Source organism: Puma concolor, chromosome C2 (genome assembly GCF_028749965.1).
Source record: "Puma concolor isolate L17-30 chromosome C2, mPumCon1.1.hap2, whole genome shotgun sequence".
In the NCBI taxonomy this organism is placed as follows: domain Eukaryota; kingdom Metazoa; phylum Chordata; class Mammalia; order Carnivora; family Felidae; genus Puma; species Puma concolor.
Window position 1 is genome coordinate 38,221,828 of NC_141675.1, and position 17,745 is coordinate 38,239,572.

At 39.7% G+C, this 17,745-nt stretch overlaps 1 protein-coding gene across 1 annotated transcript in view; it reads right to left on the minus strand.

Moving 5' to 3' along the window:
* Positions 1-17,745, minus strand: part of PCOLCE2 (procollagen C-endopeptidase enhancer 2) — a 68,744-nt gene that overhangs the window by 42,706 nt on the left and 8,293 nt on the right. The gene's annotated exons all lie outside the window — the stretch shown is intronic.

Consider the following 17,745-nt stretch of genomic DNA (forward strand, 5'->3'; position numbering starts at 1 on the left):
TGCCCGTCAAAATCTGATTAAATCAAGTCAGGATTTCCATTACTATGATTACATAAAATTATTCACTACTGGACTAATTGTACAATTCTTTGTCTTTCCTAAGGCTAATAGTTGCTTTGTTCTTTGAATTTCCTTAGTTTTCTCTAGCTCTCTCTAAAACCCCTCTTCACAATGGCGAGGCACTGGTATCTTGTCACTTCCATTTTCTTCCTGGAAACATCCATCCTAGAGCCCTCCACCCTCCTGCCCTCTCTCTGTCCAGTCTTCACTGGCCTCTCACAAGGCCTGTCGCACAGCTAGGAGGCCAGGACTTGGCTTCCTCCAACTCAGGAAATCCCCACAGGGCTGCTATATCTTTTTTCTTGGTTGCTTTAATCCCTCATTTTGTTGGAGCTCATCCTCTTATAGTTTTCTTACAAAGGGTCAACACTGAGAAAAAGTTAAAGATCTTGCGTTTCTAAAAACACCTTTAGGGGCGCCTGGGTGGCGCAGTCGGTTAAGCGGCCGACTTCAGCCAGGTCACGATCTCGCGGTCCGTGAGTTTGAGCCCCGCGTCGGGCTCTGGGCTGATGGCTCAGAGCCTGGAGCCTGTTTCCGATTCTGTGTCTCCCTCTCTCTCTGCCCTTCCCCCGTTCATGCTCTGTCTCTCTCTGTCCCAAAAATAAATAAACGTTGAAAAAAAAATTTTTTTTTAAAAGTAAAAAAATAAAAACACCTTTATTCTGTGCTTACATCTATCCACCAGTTTGGTAGGGTTTGGAATTGTAGCTTTAAAATAAGTTTCATCAGATTAAAAAAAAATTTTTTTTTAATTTTTTTTTTTTTTTTCAGAGAGAGAGAGAGCGCACGCGCAGGGGAGAGGCAGAGAGAGAGGGAGACAGAATCTCAAGCAGGTTCCATGCCATCAGCACAGAGCCAGATGTGGGGCTCAAACCCACGAACTGTGAGATTATGACCTGAGCTGAAACCAAGAGTCAGACGCTTAACTGACTAACCTACCCAGGCACCCGTTTCATCAGAATTTTTAGGACATCATTCCACTGCCTTTTAGTTTCTAATAGGCTGATGTTGTTCTTTTCCCTTTCTATGTGATTTTCCCCTCCTGTAGAAGCTTGTAGGATTTTCTCATCTAAGTTGAACAAAAATGTGCCTTGGTGTTTGTCTTTTTCCATTCACTGTGCTGAGTAGCATCTCTTTATTCCCTCCCCTTCATATTCTCCATTCTTTTCCCCTAGAACTCTCATTAGTCAGATGGGGCTTCCTGAATAGATCCTCTAATTTTCTTATCTTTCCTCTCCAATAGTTCATCTCCCCTCCTTTTGTTCTCTTTTCTGAGGTATCTTCTTCAAGTTTATCAATGTTTTCCATTTCCACTTATTATTTTCCAACTGTGTTTTTATCTTATTTTCTTTCTTTTTTTCTTGGCATTGTTTTATTTTTACACACACAATACCTCTTCTGATCTAAGGATAATAATCATTTTAAAATTTTCTTCTGCCCTGTGTTTTGTCTCTGTTTCCTTATTTTTGTTTGTATGTTTGTTTTTTATGTTTGGGGCTCCACCCTTTCATGTTAGAGGCTTTCCACAAAGGTCCAGCAACCCCTGTCTATCTATTCATATTCAGAGCTGAAGTGAGGCTGACTGGAAGCTCTATGACAGGGCTTGTCCCCATAATGTGACTGGGGACAGGCTGGCTTTTTCACTGGGTCTCCCAAATTATCTGGAGGTCCTATCTGAAGGGCTCTTTGTTTTCTCTAAAATCTTTCAATGTCTTGCCTGAGGTTTAAAACCTTGCTGCTGTTTTCTTGGGAGGAGCAGGGAGAAAGGTGGTTGGGAGGGCCTCACCATTCAGTGTGTAGACATAATTTCATTAACCTGTTTTCAGTGCCATACCTCGGCCTGGCCCTATCTGCCGGCTTTGCAGTTAGTTACAAGTCCAGAGCCCCTCTGGTTCTCAGAGAACAAGCCCTGCTGTGATGGGAAAGGAGACTGCCCTCTTACTGCTTGGAGCAAAGGAGGGAACCTTGAAGGCTAATTGCTCTTAAAAGGTTTTCAAACATAACTCCAACCACCCATGCTCTGGGGCCTTCCAAGAAATGTGGGGCACAGATCAGCTTGCTTCTCTTGGGTACTGCCCCTCCCCTCTGGCAGATACATTGACTTTCCCCTCTTCTCTCTGCCAATCCAGTTACCACTGACCATCTGCTTTTTTATCTTCCAAAATTTTATTGGTATCTCTCTTCTGTTAATTCCATTCCAGGTCCCTTTTGTCTTTGTGGGTTTAAACTTTTAAATTTCCTTACTGTAATTTTGGTGGGATTTTGAGAAAGGACAGAAATAAACACATGTGTTTAACCCACCACGCTTAACCAGAAGTCACTATGATGATTTTTATTAAAAAGTAATAAGAATAATATAACACTATGTTCCTAGGTTATTTACAAGAGTATATAAGGTATAACATTGTAAAATTAGGGGCTCCTGGGTGGCTCAGTCGGTTAAGCGTCCGACTTCGGCTCAGGTCATGATCTCGTGGTTGGGGAGTTCGAGCCCTGTGTCAGGCTCTGTGCTGACAATTCAGAGCCTGGAACCTGCTTCGGATTCTGTAACTCCCATCTCTCTCTGCCCCTCCCCCACTTGTGCTCTGTCTCTCTCAAAAATATACATTAAAAAAATTTTTTTTAAAACATTGTAAAACTATAGGTAAGAGCATATTTAAAAAATAAAAGCCAGATTCTGTTAAGCACCTATAATACCAACAATTATGCCTGATGCTAGAGGATTCAAAATAACTGCAAGACAGCTATATTACCATTTTTAATGACTTTATGCTATTCTAATGTACACCTGTACCATAATTTATAGGAACAATCACATCTTTTTCTATATTTAGTATGTTTCTCATTTTTTATTAATATAAATAATGCTGTTATGAGCACAATTATATAAACCATCCTATGTTTAAGGGAATATTTCTGTTGAATAAATTCCTAGAAATGTTATTTGCTAAGTCAAGGAAAATAGGAATTATAGATTATAACAGCATATTGCCAAGAAAAGCTGAATTTATTCCCATCCCCATTTTTCACACCCTCAACTACACTGCTGCTGCCAATAGTTATCAATCAGGCGGGCAAAACAATGAGATCTCATTGCTGTTTTAATTTCACCATGAACATTTGCAAGGAGAAGCTGGGTTCACTTAAAGTGGTGGAGATGAGATGAGTGGGGGCACGTAAGAGAAGCCTCAGTTGGGGCGCCTGGGTGGCTCACTCAGTTAAGTGTCTGATATTGGCTCAGGTCATGATCTCGCAGCTCACGAGTTCTAGCCCCACACTGGATTCACTGCTGTCAGCACAGAGCCTGCTTGGGTTCCTCTGTTCCCCTCTCTCTCTGCCCCTCCCCAGCTTGTGCTTGCACTCCTGTGCTCTCTCTCTCTCTCTCTCAAAAATAAATAAACACTAAAAAGGGGAGGGGAACAGAGAGGTGCCTCAACAACACCGACCTCAAGATTCCAAGCCCCCAGGCACCATTCACATTAGAATAGCAGTGGAAAGAGAGGTTTCATGTTGTTTTGTTTTAGAGGAAAGCAGTGAGGAAGGACTGAGGGCGTAAGTTTGGTTTTGAATATGCGAAGTTTAAGATATTAGAGGCATGTATTTCAGTATCAAAGCGCAGTTAGAATGATGGTTTGAGGAGGGAAGGTTTTAAAAGGTGTAGTTCTGTCAGCAAAGAGAACATGGAAAAACTTTTACAAGAGAAAACAGTCTGAGGCCACAGAAGACTCTTATACTAGCCAGATGTCTCACAAATGCGTAGCCACAAGGAAAGGGTAAGAAAGAGGGTGTGTGAAGGGCTCAGAGATGCCAGAAGCCACAACCCAAAGGGCATGTCCTGGGGATGGTGGTTAGTAGCATAAACAAAGGAGGCACCTCCATTCTTTCCGCCACTCTCTGTCCCAAACCTACCAACAACCTAGCTAACTTTGTTTACAAATTCTCCTCCACTCAGACCACCCCAAGAAAGCTTTTCAAAAAAAAGAAAAATGTAAATGAAATTAAAAACAAAAGAAAAGTGGATAAACGTTCTATTTGAGAAAAACCTTAGGATTCCCAGAGGAGAGTTTAGTCAGCAAGAGAAAAGACAGTGAGTCATTTTGCTCAGATGGTGTGACATTTAAATTAAATGTTCTGTGACAACAACACATTTAGGGAAAAAAATCACACAAAAAAGACACTAGTGGATAGGAAAGAGTAAATTGGAGAGGCTCAGAATGAACTCACTAGTCCAGAATGCACATAAGTGGCACAGATGGCTCGAAACATTATGGGGAGGGAGAGGTAATTATGTTCAAACATGCCTGGCACTTCCTCCATGGTATCCTTGTCTGTCCTTGTTTCTTCAACTGCAAATCTTGAGATTGCTCATAAAATAGGAGAACCCAAGTTTCACCACGCACCCTTTCCTCAAAGCCCTCAGCTGCCTGAAGTGATGGAGGATGTTGAAGGGAGGCACTATCTTGTGTTTTTTTAAATGGATCATTAATATTTCATTGTATGGATATATCACTATTATTTATCCATTCATCAATTGGTGGATATATACATATCCACTTTTTGGCTATTATTAGTGATGCTTTTATGAACACCTTTGTGCAAACTTTTATGGGTATGTGTATGTTCATTTTTCTTGCACCTAAGAGTGCAACTGCTGGGTCATATGGTAAATGTTTAATTTTAAAAGACTATGTTTTCCAAAGTGGCTATGCTAGTTTACATTACTACCATTAATGTACAAGAGGTGCAATTTCTCTACATCCTTAACAACCCTTAACCATTATTATCTGTTTGTTTATTTGTATTTATGATAGTCATCCTAGTGGAGGTGAAGTGCTATCTCATTGGGCTTTTGAGCTGCGTTTCCTTCATGTCTGAACATCTCTTCGTGTGCTTATTGGCCACTCATATATCTTCTTTGCTGAAATGTCTGTTGAAATCTTTTGCCTGTTTTGTAAACTGTCAATCCTAAAACACTTTTAAAAGACAAAGAAAAGCATCAAAACTTAACTTGAAGTAAAGATAAGTATCTAAGACACCCTGCACAATCTGGTTTTATACACCCATTTCATGCCAAGGAGGAGAGGCCAGGCACCCCTAACAAGCTTGTTTAACGAGGTTACTCTACAAAATAACAGTGAGCTGACAACAGCATCTCCTAAAGAATCCATTGGCTAGGAACATGGGCTTCTCACTTTAATTTCTCCATAGCAACAATTCTGCAAATTATAAAAAGAAACAACACCCTGCTAAGGATGGAAGGCCTCTCACTGTTTTTCAGAGGGCAGGATGAAAGAGCAACAATTAAAACATATAGGAAAGCTTTAGAAATAACTACAAATATGAATATTATGCAATCAGCATGTTAACTCATGATATACAGTTGACTCTTGAACAACAAGGTTAGGGCCCCCAACTCCCTGTGCAGTTGAAAATCCACGCATAACTTTTGACTCCCTGAAACCTAACTACTAATAAAGTTTGGCAATGGCAATGAGCGAATGGCAATGGCAAAACAGTCAAGACGGCAAACAGATCAATAGTCTAGAATAGAGAGTCCAGAAATAGAGCCCCACTTATATGGTCAATCAATTTTTGGCAAAGGTGGCAAAGCACTTCAATGGGTAAAAGGTCAGTCTTTTCAACAAAGGATGTTGGAAAAACTGGAAATCCACACAGAAAAATACAAATGTTGACTCCCACCTCACACTACACACAAATTCATTTGAGACAGATCACAGACATAAATGTAAATGCTAAACCTACAAACTTCTGGAAGAAAATATAGAAGAATACTTTATTATCCTGGACAACAAGAAAGCACTAACTACAAGAGTACAAACTGACCCACTGGACTTCAACAATTTTTAAATTTCTGTGCATCGAAGGATACCATTAACAAAATGAGTAGATAAACCACAGATGGGAAGAAAATATTTGCAATACATACATCTGACAAAGAACTTATATTCAGAATAAAGAACTCATACAGCTTGATGATAAAAGACAAAATACTCCAATAAAAAACATGGGCAAAAGACTTGAATGGACACTTCACAAAGATAGACCAATGTGCATGCGAAAAGCATTCAACCTCATTAGCCAACAGGGAAATGCAAAGTAGAATCACAATAAGACATTAACTACACACCTGCTAGAACAGCCAAAATTAGAAAGGCTGATGACACCAAATGCCAGGATGCGGAGCAAACATAATTTCCTACCATTACTGGTGGGAGGGTAAAATGGTCATCACGTTGGAAACTGATGTGGTAATTTCTTACAAAGTTAAACATACACCTATCCCATGAGTCAGCAATTCCACTCTCAGGTATCCTTCCAGGAGAAAAGAAAACATACATGCATAAAAAGCCTTATACAAGAAGGTGTGTAGTAGCTTTATTCATAATAGCCCAAATTTGAAAAAAAGCACAAATGTCCACAATAGGAGAATGGATAAACAAATTGGTATATTCACATAGTAGAATAATAATTAGCAATAAAAGGAACAAACTACTAATACAATAATGTGGATAAATCCGAAAACATCACAGTGAGTAAATTGTGAAGGAAAAAAGCACATTCCATATTATTGTTTTTATGAAGTCCTAGAATTGGAAAAATTGCTAATCTATGCTACTTGCCTCTTGGAAGGATGGGGAATTGGCTGCAAAGGAGTAAGAGGGAAGGAAGGTTCTGGGTGCTGAAAACATTTATTTTGATGAAGGTGTCATTTAGACAGGTGTTTGAATTTGTCAAAGACATTGAATTGCATATTTAAGATTTGTGCATTATATGTAAAGTATGCCTAAAAAGAAAAAACCCAAAACTAAAACAAGCAGAAATACAGAGTGCCCTGCAGGTGGCAGAAACATATATCTATCAATTTATTGTACTTAGAACCGTGCTTGCCTCTTACTTAATGCTCAGTAAATGCTGGCTAAAATTACAAGCATTATCTATCACAACAAAGCTACTAGCTAAGTGTCATCCGCATCATTGTGCAAACTTGAAACCTGCTATTTGGGAAAAGTTTGAAATCACTCTGTGATCTATCATAAAAATCGCATAATTTTTTATATGCCATATCCAATTTATCTTATTAATATCAACTGTATCCTTAATTAGAAATAACAGCCACTCCACATATACATAAAAGTAGAAGATATCAGTGGGTAACTTGATAGTTTCCCAAAGGAGCTAAAGCTTAATTGTCATGGAGGGCTATGACGTGTGGTTGGTTCTTGGCCCCGGCTCAGAAAAGTATGCCACACAAGTGAGAAAAATGAAGCACAATGGTTGATGAAAACCTATCACTGGTAAAACTCACAAGTGCAAAGGCTGCAAACTCTTCACAAATGAATGTAAGTTACTTGAGGGGGCGGGGGGCAAGGACCACAAAGGAACAATGGTAATTCTTTTGTTTTTCCCAGAAAAGCAATCCCATTTTTTTTTATTTATTCACTTTTTTTTGAGAGACAGAGAGACAGAGCACAAGTGGGGGAGAGGCAGAGAGACAGGGAGAAACAATCTGAAGCAGGCTCCAGGCTCTGAGCTGTCAGCACAGAGCGTGATGTGGGGCTCAAACTCACAAACCGCAAGATCATGACCTGAGCCGAAGTTGGAGGCTTAACCGACTGAGTCACCCAGGAGCCCCAAACCCATTTTTTTCAATAAATTAATCAAATATTTATCAAGTACCTACTATGTGTCAAGTCATGTGCTAGGCTTTAAGGAAAGGACAAAGGTAACTGCGTTCATTCATTCATTTATTCATTTCTTCCATTTCTTTCTTTCTTTTTTAAAATTTTTTTTTAACATTTATTTATTTTTGACAGAAAGAGACAGTATGAGCAGGAGAGGGGCAGAGGGAGAGGGAGACACAAAATCCGAAGCAGGCTCCAAGCTCTGAGCTGTCAGCACAGAGCCCAACGCAGGGCTCGAACTCACAAGTGGTAAGATGACCTGAGCCAAAGTCAGATGTTCAACCAGCTGAGCCACCCAGGCGCCAGTCTTTTTTTTTTTTTTTTTAAGTTTTGTTTATTTAAGTAATCTCTACACCCAACATGGGGCTCAAACTTATGACCCCAAAACCAAGAGTTGTGTGCGCCTCCTACTGAGCCAGCCAGGCACACTGCTCATAGACCATTTAATGGATATTGGGAATATACATAATTTGTCAATTTTAGGCCTGTTTTTAAAAGTCTAAAATTAGGGGTGCCTGGGTGGCTCAGCTGGTTAGGCTTCCAAATTCTGCTCACGTCATGGTCTCATGGTTTGTGGACTATTAAAAAAATATTTTTAAAAAAGTCCAAAATTAAATTTACTATCTTACAATTAAAACTATCTTCACATAGGGGCGCCTGGGTGGCTCGGTCGGTTGGGTGTCCGACTTCGGCTCAGGTCATGATCTCACGGTCCGTGGATTCGAGCCCCGCGTCGGGCTCTGTGCTGACAGCTCGGAGCCTGGAGCCTGTTTCAGATTCTGTGTCTCCCTCTCTCTGTGACCCTCCCCCGTTCATGCTCTGTCTCTCTCTGTCTCAAAAATAAATAAACGTTAAAAAAATTTTTTTTTCACATAAACAAGAGGATGATTCCAAAGTATGCCAATACATTGGAATAGTCCCAACAGCAGTCAGTTTTATTTTTTATTTTTAGTACTACAAGTTAGAAAAGCCTAACTAAGAATAATAGGATGTCAAGAAAGGCAGCAAGTGTTTGCTGGCTTTGTCACATAGCTCTGGGTAGTCGAATCAAATGAGGACCCAGAAAAATGAGGTGATTTCTCATTATCAACTGCAGCACTCTGTAAAATGTTAGGCTGATGGACATATCACACTCAAGGCCTAGAAAGCTGACTGTTTCAATCTGGGCAATAGCAGTGAATGGATTCCTGATTCAGTGTCTGATAACATTTAACTCCAGAAAGTATTTTTCATGTTCTGCCCCAGCATTTAGGTGTGGCTTGAAAATATGCCCAATAACAAGCTATTGATTTATTTTTCTGAAAAGTGAAGAAAAACATCCAGTGTTGGGAGTATGCCAAACTCTAAAGCAACCAAACCCTTTGTACAATTCAAATTCAAAAGATTCCAGTACTTTATTTTCAACGTAAAATAGTGGCATTTGGCTCTGAATGATAGCTTTAGGCTTGCAAGAAACAGGATTTATTGCTATACTACACCAGAGCAGGTGTATTTGCAATAAAAGAAATGTCTTTACTGACACTAACAGTGAAGTAAAACACTGATTGTTGGTTTACTACATACTATTTTTTATTTCAAACACTTGCGTAAGCACCTTTATCTTCAGCTGCCACCACACCTAAACATAGTCATGTCTGCACCCAGTCTCTTGAACCTCACCTGCCGCCATTTGATCATGTTTCTATTTTTTGTTACTTCCTAAAGCACTTATTGAAGAATAGGGAGTAAACTGTTACCTGCCACCTGTTCTCTCTGCTGGATGAGTAGTATTTGGAATGGCATTTCACCGTGGGATCTGATGTACACCTCAGCTTAACGTGTCAAAACAGAACATCTGACCTCCCCCACCAAATCTGCTTTGCCCTGGCCTCCCTGTCATGGTTGATGAATCGCACCTCCATCCTTCCACTTTGCACGGGTCAGTAACTGTGAAGCCATCCCTGGTTCCTCTTTTTCTTCCTCCCCACATTTTGTCCACCAGCAATTCTTTTTTGGCTCTATTTTAAAGTACATCCAGAAACTGACTATCCCTCACCACCTCCTTGGCTCCCATGCTGGTCCAAACCATCATCATCTCTCATCTAACTACATCGATGGCCTCCTAACTAGTTTCACTACTGTCACCCCTGCACCCCAATCTCTGTTCTCAACACAGCATCCAGGGTGACCCTTGTCACTCCCCTGCTCCAGACCCGTCAGTGGCTCTGTGATAGTTAGTTTCACATTGTCAACTTGGATAAGCTGTAATATCCGGTTATTCAAGCACTGATCTAGGTATTGCCATGAAGGCATTTCATAAATGTGATCTACAATCAGTTCACTTTAAGGAGATTATCTTGATAATGTGGGTGGGCCTCATCCAATCAGTTGAATGGCCTTAACAGCAAAACTGAGGTATCTCAGAAGAAACTCTGTCTCAACACTGTAGAATCAGCTCCTCCTGCCTAACAGGTTCTCCACAAATTTCGGACTTGCCAGCCATCACAATCGCATAAGCCTATTCTTGAAACAAATCTCTTTATGTATGTATGTGTATGTATGTTTGTACATGTGTGCATGTGTATTTCTAAGTACACATGTATATCTTTCTATGTGTATATGCCTGCATGTATATGCATATATATCTCCTACTGGTTCCACTTCTCTGGTGAATGCTGATAGAGCTCTTTGTGTCAAATGTCTTCTATTTGCCCCTCCAAGTCCATTCTCCTCCTATTTCCACCCTACTCTCCTTTCTGGGTGGTTGATCTGAATGAAATCATCAACAATTATCCTTCAGTTGCTTGTAGCCATGGGAAGCCCCAACAGGAATTGCAAATAGGGAAGGGAGTTGGGTCAGGATCTTTACTTCCCTGGTTCTTTCTCTATGAAGTCACCTTAATACTGTACATTCAGTAACTAAATCCCCAAAGTGATCCTATGAGGTAAGGGATATTCTTAGCCACATTTTATTAGATGAGGAAACTGGGGCACAGAAAGATTAATAAACTCAAGGCCATACAGCTAGTAAGTAACTGTTTTGGTAATCTATTGCTACATAAAAACCACCACAAAAGTCAGTGGCTTAAAACAATGTACTCTTTTTTTTTTTTTTTTTTTTTAATTCATTTTGAGAGAGAGAGTGAGCACAAGCCGGGGAGGGGCAGAGAGAGAGGAAGAGTCAGAGGGAGAGAGAGAATCCCAAGCAGACTTCACGCTGTCAGCACAGAGCTGGACATGGGGCTCAAGCTCACGAATCATGAGATCATGACCTGAGACACAAAATTAAGAGTCGGATGTTTAACCGACTAAGCCATCCAGGCACCCCAATATGCTCTTATTTCTTATGGTTCTGTAAGTTCACTGGCCCCAGCTGGGTTGTTCTTGCTTGAATTATCTCATATAACTATCATCAGTTATCAGCTAGGGCTTGAGTCACCTGAAGGCATAACTGGGCTGGTTCTCCAAGATGACTTTTTTTTACTCCAGGGTCTGGCACCTCAGCCAGGAAGACTAGAATAAGTGGGGGCTGTCTGGGCATCTCTGTCCTCTCTCTCCTCTTTCTATCCCTCTCCATGAAGCCTCTCTACATGGTTGGCTTGGGCTTCCTCACAGCATGGTGGTCCTTACATGGCAGCTAGCTTCCCCCAGAGTGCATGTTTTAAGAGACTAAGGCAAAAGCTTTAAGATTTCTTACACCCTGGTCCCAGAAGTCATGTAGTATCACTTCTGCCCTACTGTTTGTTTCATAGGGCCAACCCAGATTCAGTATTTGGAGGTACTAGAAAAAGGCATGAATACCAGGAGGTATTGTGAAGGTATGATATTGTGAAGTATGATATTGTGAGATATGATATTGGGGGGGGGGGTCATCCTTAAAGACTTACCACCACAATAGTGGAGCTGGTATTTGAATCCAGGCAGTCTGGCTCCGGGAACTATACTCTTAACCACTCTATCATGAGGTGTCTCTATTAGGAATAAGTGAATAGCGGGGACTATTCTGGTGATTTGAGGCTCCAAAGGTTAATTAAAGTCCCTATCTCTAAACATACAAAATTATTTGCAATTTTTAACTGACAATCCTTTCTCTGTTTCTAAATATCCTAGTTTCAAAAGTTAAGGGGCACTTTTGGTTGGTGCTGGGCGGGAGGTGTTTGGTTGAGGGGACATGGCTTGAGGAAAAGCAGGGAAGATTTGGAAGTACTTCTGTGGACAGTCTTATGAAAGATCATATTTTAAGTGAAGAAAGGACATAGTGAGTAGGAGTGGGTATTTCCAATGGGAGCTAGCCATGCCCCAAAGGGATTACCATCCAGCATGAAATGCACTGGCTTGTAGACAAGTTCTACACAAACACCACCCTTTTATGCCTTATTACAGCCCTGGAAGAGAGGTTAAAAAAAAAAAAATCACCATCACCACCATTTATTGAGTGCATGCTTGCACCAAGCACTGTGCCAAGAACCTTCCATCTACTATCTCCTTCAATCCTCACATTACCCTTACAGGGCAGGTCTGACCATGATAAACAACTTTGGAAAGTTCTGGAATGTATATCACATACCTAGTAAATAGCTGAACAGTGTATCAGTATGACTTTCCAATGCCCATTCTTCTAGTCACTGAGTAATGCCACATATACAACCCTTGATATGAAACTTACCACCCTGTGTCATTGTCATTCATTTTGGGGACATCTCCCTCACTAGTAAGAGCCTCCTTGTCTCCTCCCCTCTCATTCAGGGATATGGATTTCTTTCCATTGCAGTCTTTTGTGCCCAACCCAGCACCTGGTCTCTGGTAGACACTTTAAAAATGGTTTTAGGGGCGCCTGGGTGGCGCAGTCGGTTAAGCGTCCGACTTCAGCCAGGTCACGATCTCACAGTCCGTGAGTTCGAGCCCCGCGTCAGGCGCTGGGCTGATGGCTCAGAGCCTGGAGCCTGTTTCCGATTCTGTGTCTCCCTCTCTCTCTGCCCCTCCCCTGTTCATGCTCTGTCTCTCTCTGTCCCAAAAATAAATAAACGTTGAAAAAAAAAATTTAAAAAAAAATGGTTTTAAAGAATAAATTACGATTTTTTTCAGAGAAGGTAAATCTCAGCCTAGGGCTTTTAGAAGGTCTGTGTCTAGCAATCAGACTCGTATCAATTCATTTTTGGGAGGCATAAGCAGAAAAATTATCTCCACTGGCTTCCCTGTGCCCTTCTTGTCAGCCTTATCCACAGAACAGCCCATCTCTGACTAAAAAGTCTCTCCCTCCCTCCACATTTTGGGAAACACTATTTTATTATATGCAGTGCTCAGGAGTGTCTTGGGGGTGAGGGGATGAAAGAGAGGTGATATTTAGTGGCAGGGCTTGTGCTGTTTTAATTCCAACTCCCCACTTCTCTATGGGTGTTCCATTTATTTTTAGATGTTTATACTGGTTTTCCAAAGACTTGCCAACATTGACTATCATGATTTAACAAATAATATATCTGAAGAAAACACTTATTTTCTCCAAAGTTCCTAGAGTAAGACATTCAAGTATACCCAAAAGAGCTATTGCCACTGTTGTTAAAGCTGCTAAATTATAAGGTGAAACCGTGTAAGATAAAGGTAGTGATTACATTTTTCATAAGATGAAGAAGCAATAATCTATACATATGAAACTTCACTGTGCCAGGAACATGGGACAGCAACTATTCACAGGAACACTTTCCTAACTAGGCAGAACAATGTGGGGAAAAAGAGAACCCTTAAAATTAGGAGCTCCCCTATATGCTTCTCTGGTCTCTAGCACAGAGAAGCCAACAAATGAGACCTCTCTCTCTCTCTCTCTCTTTTTTTTTTTTTTTGGTATTGTTAATTCTTGACAGATTTTGAGGAATCTGCAAAATTTATGGAACAATTCTAATTTGCCCATAATTTCACATCATAAATTGAATTCTGGAGGTGGGCAAGGAATGTGAAAGTGATTCCATCAGTCTTCTTAATAATACATTCTTTAAGACCCTTTCCGGGTGTTTTACCTCTGTTAAATGCCTTCTCAATTTATACTGCTTTTTGACAGAGAGGTTTTAAGTGTGCTATTTTTGTGCTCCATTATTAAAGTGATAGTTCAGGAAAGAATGACTTTTTGGTCACTAATATGTTAGTAAGGACAATCTTTTTCAGAAAAACATGAAGACTTCGTTTTCATGGTGTCTCATTTTCCTTCTACTCATTAAGCCCTTTCTAAGGCTCTGCTTTAGCCCAGCACTAAAAACTGCAGGCAGTACAAATAAGCACATTTATAACATTAGGTTTTCAATCAATAAAAACATTTGATTTTCATGTGAATGAGCAAAGAAAAACAAAACAAAAACAAGCAACAGAAGCCCTTTTAAAAAAAGCAGAAAACGAAACAAATTTAGAAAAACTGGACTGAGGTCCCAATGGGAAAATGTCACCTCCTTGCTTATTTATTTGGGATTTGTGTTCTCCTTGCTTCCCAGGAAGATTTAAGGGAGCAAGGGAAATGTTTTAGTTCTTCCAGTGTCTTATCAACTGAAACCTAATCGGGACAGTGTAAGTGCCCTAAGAATCACAAAGTATCTGAATTATACTCTCTTAATTAAAAAACCCAAACAAAAAACAGCTATAGTGCTCTTATCCCATTCATATGGTCCTCAAGCTTGGGTATGCAGACATTCTCTGTTAATTATTCCCATCTTTACTAAGGAATTAGATGTAAATAATATTAAGTCAAGCACCAGGTTAAATTACCAGGCAGCTGAAATAACCAGGCCTAGTCCAACAAATATATGCGTACATAAAAAAAAAAAACCCCATAGTTAAGATTGGAATTTAAGTCTCTATATAATTCTAAATTCTACATGTAGTTTAAAGCCAGGAAATATGTGCTTAAGGCCAAAATTCCATTCCCCTATCTGTCCTGCTGTGGTTATGCCAGGCAAATAATAGTTAAAGCAATTTTAGAACCTCTTGCTATACTCTTAGGTATAATTAAGTGACTTAAATGTTGAGTTCCTGTCTAAATTCACTATTTGTTTTCTCAAATTATATACCCAGCACTGATCTTAGTAGAACATCATTATTTGTTTCAATTTTCACACAACCATGCCCCACCACTGCTGACTTTCTTCTCACGAAGCCATATGCAGGTTATTGGGAAAATATAAATCCCAACTACATTTTTAACCTATCATTTCTTTAAAAATGTGAAATCCATTTAAATTTAATCAGGCTTTTGGAGGATAGATTCAGTATGATGACTTTAACACACATTAAAATGTAGTTAGCAAAACTACCCCCAAGACAATGGTATAGGAATGTCTTTATATGATTATTTATCAGACATATTTGAAAATATAAAGCAGGTGTTGTAAAAGGGCCCTATGATGTCAAACAAAGGACACAGTACCAATTTCTCAAGTCTTAGAGTAGCACAGATATAAAATGGGTCCTAACATCTTTCACTCTTTGCATAAAGCAATAATAATCTAAGACATTCAATAATCTTTTAAAAATGTAAATAAGACTTATTCCACATTATCAATACTTAAAACTACTTACAGTGAGCATCGTAGCTATTTACACACATAACTGCTACTGGTTTTCTCTAACTCCCCACCAGTTTATAAACTCCTTGAGGACAGAAACTTTGCCTTGTCTTTTTTACCCCAGGGCCCAACCAAGGCTTAGTTCACAGCAGATGCTTAATAAGCATCAGGTGAATGTTAATTTATTTGCTAAGTAAGCTTGTGATAGTGCCTTTGTATTAGTAAGCTGAAAAATTTTGTGCTAGTCTTTTCATACCTGTGCAGGAATGACAATACTGCCAAGTTATGAGTTCTTTAGACCTCAGTTTCCCTACATGTGAAATGGGCATACTGATACGTATGCCACTGACATCACAGAATTGGATGGGAATGAAATACAATGATACAATGTATTTGAAGGTATGCTGAAAACCACAAATTATTATTTTATATCTACAATCTATAAAATAACTAGTATTGATTAAAGGCAAAAGGAATAAATTAAATTTCCTTATAACTTATAGCCCATTGACAAGTCCTTGAGACAGTCAGAGTGACCTTCCTCTAGGAACTCAACCACCTCGATGATGACACTTTGCTAAAGGCAAAAGGCAATCTTAGCTTAACATTATCCCGACCCCCGGGATCCTGTAAATCTACGTTAACATATAAAAATTCCTTTGGAAACTTCCTTTATCTCTACCCCCAGGACAGAGTTTAGCAATCATCCTCCAAGCATATGGCCCATTGATACACATCTGAAGGGTCTCATGACTAGGCTTTTACTAGACAGTAGTAAATGACCTTTTCCTGACAACTAGCCCCTCAAGGTCCTGGAAATCTTGCTTCCAAATTCCTTAGAGACCTATGCTATCCCTAACACCCTCCCAACATGAAAGTATATAATCAGTCACCTGTCACTACGCCAGTGCAGCTCTTTCTGTGCAAGGTCTGTCCCCGTGCTTTAATAAAACCACCTTTTTGCACCAAAGACATCTCAAAAATTTTTTCTTGACTATTTGCTCCGAACCCCACCATTTCCACATCAGTATATTTAATTCCAGTTCAAAAGAAAGAATAGTTATCAAAATGACCGTACATGGATTACCTGGGAGCCTGAAGATCTTCAACATATGATTTATGCTTTTTCTTCTGCATGAATTAGCTAAAGAAAATTTTGCCACACACTTCTAGTTTAAATGGAAGTGATTCTATTCATTGCTATAATTGTTCTCCCATTTCTGGCAAAGGTCTGTGACCTTCTGACACTCCCACATTATTTAATTCAGAGTTAAAGGAAACTCCACTGCCAAATTTTAAACTCCTCAAACGTTTGCTGATTTTTCCCAAGCCAGATTTCTGCTGAAAATAATAACTGAAACCTTCAATAATTGGCTAATTTCAATACCTTAAAAAAATTTTTTTGAAATAAAGAAAAGTGTTCCGTTGGCAGCACGTATACTAAAATTGGAAATAAAGAAGAGATATAATTAATAAATAAGTACTTTGGAATTCTAATGCTGATTTATAACAACAGGACAACATAATATGAAGTATCTGATTTTAAAAACTTTTGTAAATCATGCCCAGCTTTAAATCTAAGCACAAATCATTTTCACCTGTATCTACATACCAACTGCTGTTTCTGTTAGATAAGGACGGCAACTGCCTAACACACTCAGATGCCACATTTAGTTTTAACTTTGGGAACCAATTTAAAATAACAATTCCTACGTATCTATTCAAGGAGATTTCCCAGAAGGTTCTAGGCTTCCAGTTTCCTCTAATTTGCATAGTTGCTATAAACAAAGATTCAGCTGGTTCCACTTAACCAGCCATAACATATGTAGCCCAAGTCAAACTCTGAATACTTGCTTTCACAAGGTATTATTTTGCTACTAACATCTATTTTTTTTAATTCAAAAACTGTGTCAAACCATCAGTATGAATCTGTAACTCTACTATGGGATTATAAAATGAACAAGTTATGGCTGAAAAGATCAAGGAACAGAAAAAGTATTGGTGATTTGCCTAGTTTGCAATGAATTTATAATGAAACCATTAACGGAATGGAGATCTTTGTGTCAGAGCTACCTGTGGAGCCTCACTCCCACTCGGAGCCTGGGGAACACGTCTTCACAGGCAGCCCCCCCACGTTTGCATCTCATACATATTCATCTGTATATCTCTAGCACCATACCTGGTGCGCTCTTCAAAAATGTCTTGTCAACGCAGCAGTGAACTTCATCACACGGGCTGTGTTCTTGCTCACAATGGTCCACTCTTTTCTGCTTCGTTTAGGGATCTCAGAGATCTCTTACTGTCTCCCGCATCGTCTGATCCCTATGCACACATGCACCTAGCAGGAGGACCACTGCGATAGAGGGTCCACGTAGTGTTGATACTCAGAGCTTTGTTTCCTGTTACAGGGCTGGCTACAGGTGGAGTTACTGGTTCTCATTCTTAAATCAATTCAGCTG